Consider the following 10,785-nt stretch of genomic DNA (forward strand, 5'->3'; position numbering starts at 1 on the left):
CACATAACAACAACAACAACAATGAGGGTAGGTGTATCAGAGACAGATTGCCCCTAAAGCAGGGCTTAGAGTTATTGTGCAGAGGGGCAGAGTTGTAGTCAACTTGATGGCACATAACAACAAGAGCAACAACTTAATTATCAAAGGGTGTCATGTAATGATATTTTAATACAAAATATAGCATAAAAATACCCAGTTAGTTTATGGACAAGAAAAATAACATGGATATTTAGTTATATAAAGAGATTTTAATGGCAGCTTAACAAGAAAATTTAGTATTATGGTGCTACACTATACCATTTTAGGAGAAAAACAAATAAGAAAATTACAAGATTATGGATCAAAATATTAATAGTGATAATTTCTAGATTATAGTCAGTCTAGAGACTAAGGTGTACCTGATTCCAGCCATGATCTTTGAAATTGCTTACTAGGCATCAGAGAGCTAGAAAATAGCTAAGCATTACAGAAGAACTGACGCTTTTGAGTTGTGGTAGTGGAGGAGAGTATTGAACCTACCACGGACTGTTAAGACAACAAATAGAACTGTTTCGGGGAGAGTGAAATCAGGCTGCTCCTTGGAGGCAAGGATTTTTTTTTCTTTAAACTTCTTTATTAGGATGGTGGAGGCAAGGATTTTAAAGATCTTTCTCACATATTTTGGGCATATTGTCAGGAGAGACCAGCTCTTGGTAAAAGGACACCATGCTCAGAAAGGTGGAGCGACAGCACAGGACAGGAAGACAGTGGGTGAAATAGCTTAACTCAGTAATCGGCATAATGGGGGTAGGTGTGTCAGAAACAATGAGATTGGCTCAAGATAGGGCAAGGTTCAGGGCTATTGCACATAGATAGGGTCACTATGAGTTGCAAGGGACTCAGACACATAACAACAGCAACAATAGATGCCTTTTATTTTCTTGGGTATTTGTATTATTTGAACTTGAAGGGAAACATCATTAAAATTTAACACAATAAAAAGTTTAACATTAGATACTCTTTTGTATTTTCCCTTTAGAATGAAAAAAATGTTTTAAAAGGACAGAATATGGTTCATTATTGCTCTGACAGAAATTTCTCTAACATAGAAATCAAAATGGAAAACATTACTTCTCTAGTGAAAACATCTCTATTACACTAACTGAATTTTAGAAGCAGACTAGAAAAATGGAAATTTTGATATGGAAACAGAACATTTATCAAATAGGATTGTGATGATCATGCATGGCAAGCGGGAGTTTTGGTCCTGAATAACTCATGGACTTCCAAAAAGAACAAACAGATGTATTTTGGAGAAAATGCAGCCAAGGTGCTATTTAGCCAGGAGGCAAAGATGACAAGGCTTTATCTCACATACGTTAGGCATGTTACTAGGAAAGATTGTTTCTTGAAAAGGACATTGTACTTGGAGAGGTGGTGGTTAAAGAGAGGAAGATTCTCAATGAAATGGATTGACTCAGTGATTGCAGCAATGGGCTCATGTGTCTCAGAAATGACACAGGCGATGGCACAGGATAGGACAAGGTTTAGAACTGTTCATAGGGTTGTAATGTTGTAATGAGCTATATTCAAATCTATAGCACCTAACAACAACACATACCACAGACCAGAAAAAAAACTGCAGTTACCACTAATGTTTTTTACCTATTTCTCCTCATTTCCCTGCTCATGCTCAGTCTTGTAATTTGATCAGAAAATGCACGAATAACATAGTGAGTGTTTTAGTTCTTTGCTTTGATAAATACACACATTAGAGAACATAGTTATGATTCAATTACACTAGTATATGCATTACTGGGAAGAAGGTTGTAGAATTCAACTTGGAGCTGTGGCAGATTTGCTTGCCTGAGTGTGCCATGCCTATGACTACCAATCATCTATCCTGTCCTTTGCAGATACATAGTAAAAAGCATCAGTTATGGCCTTTTGCAAATGGGCAAAGCAAACTTGAGAGTTTAATATCCATCATTTCCTCTCAAGTACTTATATTTTACTCACAACCCTTGTATCTTCAAGTATACATGCTACCCTGCCTGTCATGCTTTATAAAGTTGCCAAGTATTGAAGACTGTTATTTTTTTCTCTCTCTCTTTCTTGTTTAACTAAACTCTCTCTCTAGTTCAAAGCCAATTTAAATGTCTTTTCTGTTTGGAGCTTTTCCTATTCCTTATGCTCTCCCCCAATGCCTTCTCATAGGAGGAGGTGATTATACAAATAATTATTACCTGAAACTTCCAAATATTTTCTGTTTCCTCAATTGTGATATTTGTTCCATTTTAATATAGTTATCTGTTTATGGTTTTGTCTATCTACCTTATGTTATGAAATTCTGGGGAGGTAGGACCGTGTCTTATGGTCTAATGGCAAGAAGCTGTGCTGCAATCTCAAAGGCATATGGTTTTAATTCACCAGCCGCTCCATGGGAGAAAAATGGAAAATCTTCTTCCGTGTGACTAACTTCATCTGCAATCTACCTGAGGGTCAGCTATGGGTCTGTTCCAACTCGACAGTACACCACCACCACCACTACCACCACCACTACATGTAGATATGTAATAAAATATATTTTGCTTTGTTTCCATATTAAGATAATTGCTTGGCTCCTCATTCAGTACCACCTGTATAGGAATCAATATGTCATTAATTCCTCCAGGCAGGTCCCTTTAGAAATGTCTCCCAAATGTGCCCTTTTCTTTTTTCTTATTTTCTTAGTGCGTCTCTCACACATCCTCATTGTCTTTCATTGCTGATCTTCCTGAACTATCCTTCCTTGTTTTTCCGGCACCCCATCTTCTTCACACTTCAAATCTTTACTCAACCTTTGTTTTTGCAAAGGGGCTTCTCTGACTTTCCTGATAGTCTTCTGATGTTCCCTGATATTCTCTAGCATTTACATTAACAGCATTAAATTGTCTATTTCATTTGTTCCTTGTCCTTCTTTATTTCTTCTGTAACACAAATTCTACACAATAAATTTTAAGTTTCTCAAACGAGGAAGACTCTTCAACAGCCTACGTTATGCAGATGATACACCTGGCTTGTTGAAGCTGAGAGCTTGAAATGCTGGCTACAGAATTATCAAAGATGACAGCCTTCAATATAGATAATATCTCAACATCAAGAAAATAAATCTGCAATGCTGGACCAATATGCAAATGATGATGGATGAAAGATTGAAGATGGAGAAAAGATTGAAATTGTTAACGATTTCATCTTGCTTGGATCCACAATTAACACCCTTGGTACGAGCAGTTGTAATGAGAGACATATTATATTGGGAAAGTCTGCTGTCAGGGTTTTCTCTAAATTACTGAGGAGCAATAATGTTAATTTGAAGATTAAGTTGCACCTGATTCAGGCCATATTTACCCCCACCCCATTACTGACTGCATCTGAGCACTAGATAATGAAAAAGATGAAAGAGGATATATCCTTTGAGTTGAGGATGACAGAAGAATTTACCTTTCGGTTGTGGTGTTGGAGAACAGCAACGAATAGCTCATGAACTGCCAAAAGAACAACCAGATACGTCTTAAGGTGCACCCAGAGTTCTCCTTGGAGACAAGGATGGCAAAGCTTTGTCTCACATAATTTGAGTATGTCGTTATTGTTATTACTGTATACCGTTGAGTCAGAACTGACCCATAGCTGACCCTGGGGAGGGTTTTCAGAGGCAGTTAATCTCACGGGTGAGATTGCTCATCTTTCTCCTAGTGGAGAAAAAACAGCTGATGAATTCAAATTGTACCTTTGGGCATAGTTTTGGGAGAGGCTATTCCTTAGAATATCATGACCTTAGTCTCCAGAGAGATACCATTGCTCTTTAGTACTTTGGAGAGGTCCCTAACAGTAGACTTTCCCATCACAATACATCTTTTAACTTCTTGGCTGCTGGTGCCAAGAGTTTTGACTGTGGAACCAAGCAAACTAAAGCTGTGAACAATCTCAATCACTTCACCATCCATTCTGATGCTTCCAATTGGTCCAGTGATATAATACTTCATTCAAATTCAAATGAAAGCCATTTAGATTTTTTTCAAGCTATGTAGGTGTAATTTTTTTCTTCTATTTCAAGAAAATCATTATGATTTGTAAGGTTATGCCTGTCTATGAAGTATCTGACACGTGGTTTAACCTTGCTGAGGGAGTCATCTAAACCAAGAGATGAAAAATAACTTTAACTTGATGAAAATAAGTTAAGTGTTCCTAAAATTATGAAAGTGCAAAATGATAACTATCATTCTAATTACAGAAAAAAAACCTTTTTGCTTGATTTTTTGGTTCACTTTAGAAAAGATTGTTTCAATTAACATTGACTTTTTTAAAGCAGAATGCTAAGTGATAGGAACTGCTGTTTTAAATACAATTATCTTCTTTAGAGAAAAAAATAGAACTCTAATTGCAAGATTTGCATTGCTGTACTGTTATGACTGAGAATGTTTGAACTTAATGTAATCTGTAAGTAGCATAGTGAACTCTTATTAACATGTAGACTAGATTTTATTGTCACTAAATGTGATTAAAAATAACCACAAACAAAAATAAAAACAAAAGCACAACACAAAACCAAACTAAGTGTCAACAAGTTGGTTTGTAGTCATGGAGACTCTCCATCAGATTTCCAAGGCCATAAATATTAATGAGAAGAGATGGTTCATGTGCTTCTCAACAATTATCTGATGGATTGGAACACCAGAGTTCCTTAATAAAGAAAATAGATAAGATTTATTTGGGATCCTGCTCCAATTCCTTTCTTGGTAGCCATGTTTGCTTGTTTGTGTTTTGATGGTGGTATCATATGAACAAAGAAGTTATCCACTCCTTACAACATCATGTTCTGATTTGATTAGTGTCAGTTACTTGCTAAGTTATTTATAATTCATTCATTGTTACACATTTTCTTTTTCCCTCTTCTACCTCCTCCTGTGCTTGCTGAATTTTTTAATTATTATTATTATTTTAAATCTAGTATTTATCAAAGGCATTCTTATGGCTTAATGAATAAGAACTTGTACTGCCTACAAAAAGCAAGTGATTTGAATTCACCACCTGCTCTGAGCGAGAAAGAAGGGAAATCTACTGTGTGATTTACAGCCTCTGGAAACTCACTAAGGAGTTGGTGATATGTTGGTTCTGACTCTCCAGCAGTGATGGGTTGAGAGAGAGAGAGGTAAAAATATTAAATAGGTATCACATCCAGATATTGATAGACCTTAAAGTTAGGAGCTCAGTTTCTATTAAGATCTGTAGCAATGTCATTTTACTTACCTGTGCTTGTCTTAATTATTGTTGCTGGGTGTCATGGAGTCAGATTTTACTCTGACTCTGATCTAAGGATCCTTTGTATGATCGAAGAAAACACTGCCCTCCTATACACCGTCCTCACAATCACTACTCTGTTAGAGCTGGTTAATGTAGTCACTATGTCATTCCATCTGATTGAGGGTCAGCCTCTTTTTTGCTGACTCTCCACCTTTCCAGCCAGAAAGTTTTGCTTTATAGTGATTGTCAATCTTCATTTAGGTTATATGATTACATATCTCATTATAAGCCACTGCAAATCTGTTGTGAAACAAGGTTACACATAAACAGATCTTTTACTCTTCTCACCTTCTTTCTTTTTTTTAAAGGTGAGGAAGTAATATCCACATTACTGACTTGTTTTGAGGCTATAAAGAGATAAGCTACATAAAATGTCTTGCATGAAGAAGGCAAATATGAACGTTGGTTTCACTTGATGGTTAAAGTACCTAGTCTTAAATCTGTCTGCAGTCAGACAGATTTGAGTTTATATTTTGATTCTTTATTTAGAAATTGCACAACTCTGATAAAGAAGATCCTCAAGATCTTGGTTTACTAATCTGTAAAATGTGTTTGGGGATTATTTCCTCTATATCCAGTTGTGAGGATTGACAATAGAATGTATGCATATCAGTCAGAAACTATAAGAGCATATCCAATAGCAATTGAGTAATTCAATGTACATGACTATTTTTAAAAAATTTGGTCCTAGTGTTGGGAATCTGAAAGGGATGTGTATGTATATGTGGCTGGTAAAGGTTATAGGAGATGGTAAAGGTTGGATGAGATTACTCCTGTCTCAAATCAAACCAAAACAATCAAACAACCCAAACTCAATGCCATGGAGTTGACAATGACTCATGACTACTTTCCCAGTGGGTTTATGAATTTATAATATTTATGTAAGAAGATTTAACATCTTTCTAAACCACAAACATTTTGGTTAACAACAGGACTTGTTATGCACCTAACCACCTGGTTCCTTTGAATAAGAATAGGGTGTACATTACCACTGTATTTACCAAAGAAGAAAGAGTATAAACAGGACCACCAAGACAAGATAGGGCCAGTGGAGAAGGCCACAGTCAAGAACCGAAAGCTTTAGTTGAAACTAGATAGCAGAGAAACGGAAAAGAGACAGAGGGATATATATCAATATTTTACTTTATGCTCCTCTTTCTCTCCTAACATTGTATTTCAGTCACTGAATACAAATAGAAACCAGAGAACGAGGGAGTCGATCAGCGCCCTTCACAAAACTTTCTGTGGCTGTGGAGTTGATAGATAAAATTAGAGAGTGCGTTTGTAATATCCAGTGGAACCTGTCTAGTACAGCATGCCGAGTGCCTAGCACAGGTCTCATGCACGACACACACTCAACAACAGTCATCAGGAGTATCCTCCTCTTTTCCGATATGCATTATGTAGACCCTCCTGAGTGTTGAGTTTCATAAGCTTAGTAATTTTTGGATAAAATAAGGGCATCTCAGAAAGAAGTGATTACTCACTGTTACGCTGATTAGCACAGGGCTGATACGTGCTGTAAAAGACACAAGCTTCCCAAACGCAACGTTCTCCTCCAGAAACAGAGCACACCTCACATGCCAGCACTGTCCTGGGGGAACAGAGTTAAGAAAATATAGCTCACTCCAATCCAAAAACTTAAAAGACGTAAGTTCCCCAAACATAAGGTTCTATTCCAGCAAAAGAAATTCTCAACACTGGGCCAAGAGTCAGGATCACAATGGATGGAGAAAAGATTAAAGTTGTCAGCAATTTCATCTTGCGTAGATCCACAGTTGAAACAGTTGGCACCAAAAGTCACAAATCAAAAGACAAATTACATTGGGAAAAATCTTCTGTCAGGGGCCTTTCTAAAGCGCTAAAGACCAATTATATTAGTCTCGAGACTAAAGGGAGCCTGATCCAGGCTATAGTCTTCTCAATTGCTGGCTATGCGTCTGAGAGTTGAACAATGAAAAAGGACAACAAAAGAAGAATAGATGTCTTTGAATTGTGGTGCTGGAGAAGAGTCTTATACATACCATGGACCACCGAAAAACCAAATAGGACTGTCATGGAGAAAGTTAAACCAAATTTCTCCTTGAAGGCTAGGATTTTGGAGCTCTGCCTCACATACTTTGGGCACTAGGCCAGAAGAGACGGGTCCTCGGAGGACAACACGCTCAGAAGAGTGGAGGGATGGTGCCGAATAAGAAGACCCTGGATGAGATGGATTGATACAAGAACTGGAGCAATGGGGGTTAGTATTGGAATGAGTAAGACTGACTCAGGACAGGGCAGGCTTCAGAGCTGCTATACATAGGGTCACTATGGACACATTAACAACACAACAACAACAAGTTTATTCATGAACTGAAATTTGCACATAACTAACAATAGGATCTGTTTTCCATTTTTAACAAAAATGAAAACTCCAAGGTGTCACAAAGACAAAACTGATCTACTTCCAGTTCTTTTTCTGCAAGTTTAGAATCTCTGTTGAATCTTGGTTGTGTAGTTTTTTAGTGCTAGACTGCTAATCAAAAGGTCATAGTTCAAACCCATCAGCCACTCTGCTTCAGAAGGATGCGGCAGTCTGTTTCCATGACAATTTAGAGCCTGAGAAACCCTGAGCAGTAGGTCTACTGTTTCCTGTAGGGCCATTGAATCAATTTTCTGGCAACAGGTTTAGTTTTTTGCTCATCATTGATTATTTTGAAACCATTGTGTAAATATACTGACATGCAGTACTACAGCGTCAGAAACACAAACTGCATTCAGAACAAGAGTTTGAATGACTCTGAATTGTTATGCACTTAATCTCATAATGATTGTTTGCAGCTAAGTCTATGTCAGAGATCCACTGTGCAGCACAGAATTTTGTGAATTAAGTTTCATGTTTAATTTTTTTTCATGTTTAATTTTATACTTGTTAAAGAAGTCATATACTTCACAAATAACACAATTATTACCAGAATCTTAGTAACAGCAGCAATTGTTTAGAATTCAGACTGATAAAGATATTTGAGAGGAAGAACTAATCTTGTCTAAGAATTGTTGACACATGTTAAAAATATTCTATCATTTTTTTCCTAATAAGTTTCATATTATAGTTTAAATGATCAACAGACAGTTCATCTTATTCTCTCTACATCTAATCACTTGTTGCTCACAACCTCTTGTACCCTGAGCTCCTGGTATGAAATATACCTGAAGTTAGATCTTTGGATTATTCCATTTTGCTCTTTACTTACATACTAATTCTTGTAACTTTTTTAAACACTATTTTTATGGCAAAATATTTATTCCATCTTACATATTTTCATTAAGTTATGTTTTAAGATTACTGCAACAAAATTCAGACTTCTATTCCTTCCGTTTTTCAATCTCTGTTGTACTCACCCCAGAGCCACAGATGGGGAAAGAACACCTACCAGTTGACAAAGCCTTTAGGTTTTGATAATTGTATTGTATTTAATTATCATCAACAACATTCTAGGTAAATGTACAAGAAAAGATGATCTTGTCTTATTGTTCTAGCAAGTGTGTAAGACTAATAAAAAATTGTCTTATTTATGGCAAAAGCTATCTAACTAATGCCATATCAAAGGATCAACCATTTAACTTAGTTCACAACTAGGGAATACTTATTGATTTTGGGGGCTCTTGTGGCTATTTTATTATCTTCCGGGCTCATTTAAAACATTGTTCTTCTTCTAGTTCACCTGACTTCCCTGACACATCAGTGGTGAATGTTGGGGAGATTAAAGATGATGAGGTCTGTCATCCTGCCTGACATTGGGAAGAGGCTTTCCCCAGCCCTGTCTGAGAGCAGAACTTTGTCGATAATGCAGCACTTTGTATTCCTGTTATCATGCCCTAAGCTGCTGATGAGGAGACCTGCACAGAGTGCTTATTTGCTAGGCATTCCCAGTAAATCTCTTCAGGAACCTTCATGACAGAATAAGGTTATGGGACTCCTGGCACTGCAGTGGCAGGCTGTCAACGGTGATGTACGTATCGGGCATTTCTGAGTCTGGGCACGCGAGCATTCTTTGATGGCCACATTCATTAGCTTCCCCAGAGGGCCTTGCAAATGGGAAGTTCAAAGCACTCTGAAATATTTAAAACCAAAAGGGAAGCTAAACTATCCTCTATAATCTTCAGACTTTTTTTTCCAAATGTCTTTCCTCCACTGATAGATTTGTCTTCTTTAAATGGAAATGTGGGGATTGGCCCTGCGTGGATCATTGTAATCACTTCTCAACCCATCTTCTGCCTTCACTATCCTCCTCCTGCACACAGCCACCCAGATGATATTTTGAAAAATCAGTTTTACCATGTCACCTTCTCAATAAAAATATTTTGTGGCTTACCCACAAAATGCGTTCTACTCTCTTTAGTACATAAAGCGATATATGATCTGATTAGAAACTTCTTTCTCTTCTCTATTCTCATATAACCTGCCCCTTTATAATTTAATATCAGCAATAGCTGTTTGGAATTTGTTCCCTTTTAAAAGTTGTGCAGCTACATCTGCTATTTCTTGTGCAAAATATGACCTTGAATCTATCCCGGTAGAATTTAAGCATCATCTCAAGGACAAATTTGAGGCATTAAACACCAATGAGAAAAGACCAGAGGAACTGCGGGAAGACATCAAAGACATCATCTTTGAAAAGAGAAAACAGTCATTAGAAAGAGCGAGGAAAGAAAGAACCAAAAGGAATGATAGAAGATAATATGAAAATTGCACTATGAATGTTGAGAAAGCCAAAACAAAAGAGATGCTGAAGTAAAAGAGCTGAACAGAAAATTTCAAATGATAGCTTGAGAAGAAAAAGCAAAATATTTTAACAAAATATCCAAAGAGGTAGAGTCAGAGAATAAAAAGGGAAGAAATGGCTCATCATTTCTCAAGCTGAAAGAACTGAAAAACAAATTCAAGTCTTGAGTTGCAAAACTGACAGAGTCTATGGGTAAATTGGCAGTAAAGACTAATTAACAGAATTCAATGATTGTTTTGAACATCTAAGATCTGGACAGTTTTGACTAATTTGTCATGAACTAAAATCTTTTCTTCCAAAATATGAACCCACTTGGCTAGGTCATGATTCTCATTGGTGTGGTAGTTACGTGCAGATGTAATCATCTCCCAGATCTTTTCTGATGTGATCAGCTGTGCAGTTGTATGGGGATTACAGTGTGACGCAGCATCCATACTTGGGTTACAAGCTTGATTCAGTGTAACAGGACTTTTTGGGGGTATAACCTGCATCACATCTTATTTTGCAAGAGATAAAGGAAGAGATCACTAAGCAGAGGAGTAGGGACATCAGTAAAAGAATGAGGAACTGAGAGCAGAGCATGACCTTTGCACAGTAAGTCCTTGTAATTAGAAACTCCTAGAACCAAAAAAAAAGGTTGATGCCAAAGCCTTCCTCCAGAATGAACAAAGAGAGAAAGCCTTCCTCTGGAGAT

Source organism: Elephantulus edwardii, unplaced genomic scaffold, assembly GCF_000299155.1.
Source record: "Elephantulus edwardii isolate Elephantulus edwardi_28Jun2011 unplaced genomic scaffold, EleEdw1.0 scaffold00025, whole genome shotgun sequence".
Classification (NCBI taxonomy): domain Eukaryota; kingdom Metazoa; phylum Chordata; class Mammalia; order Macroscelidea; family Macroscelididae; genus Elephantulus; species Elephantulus edwardii.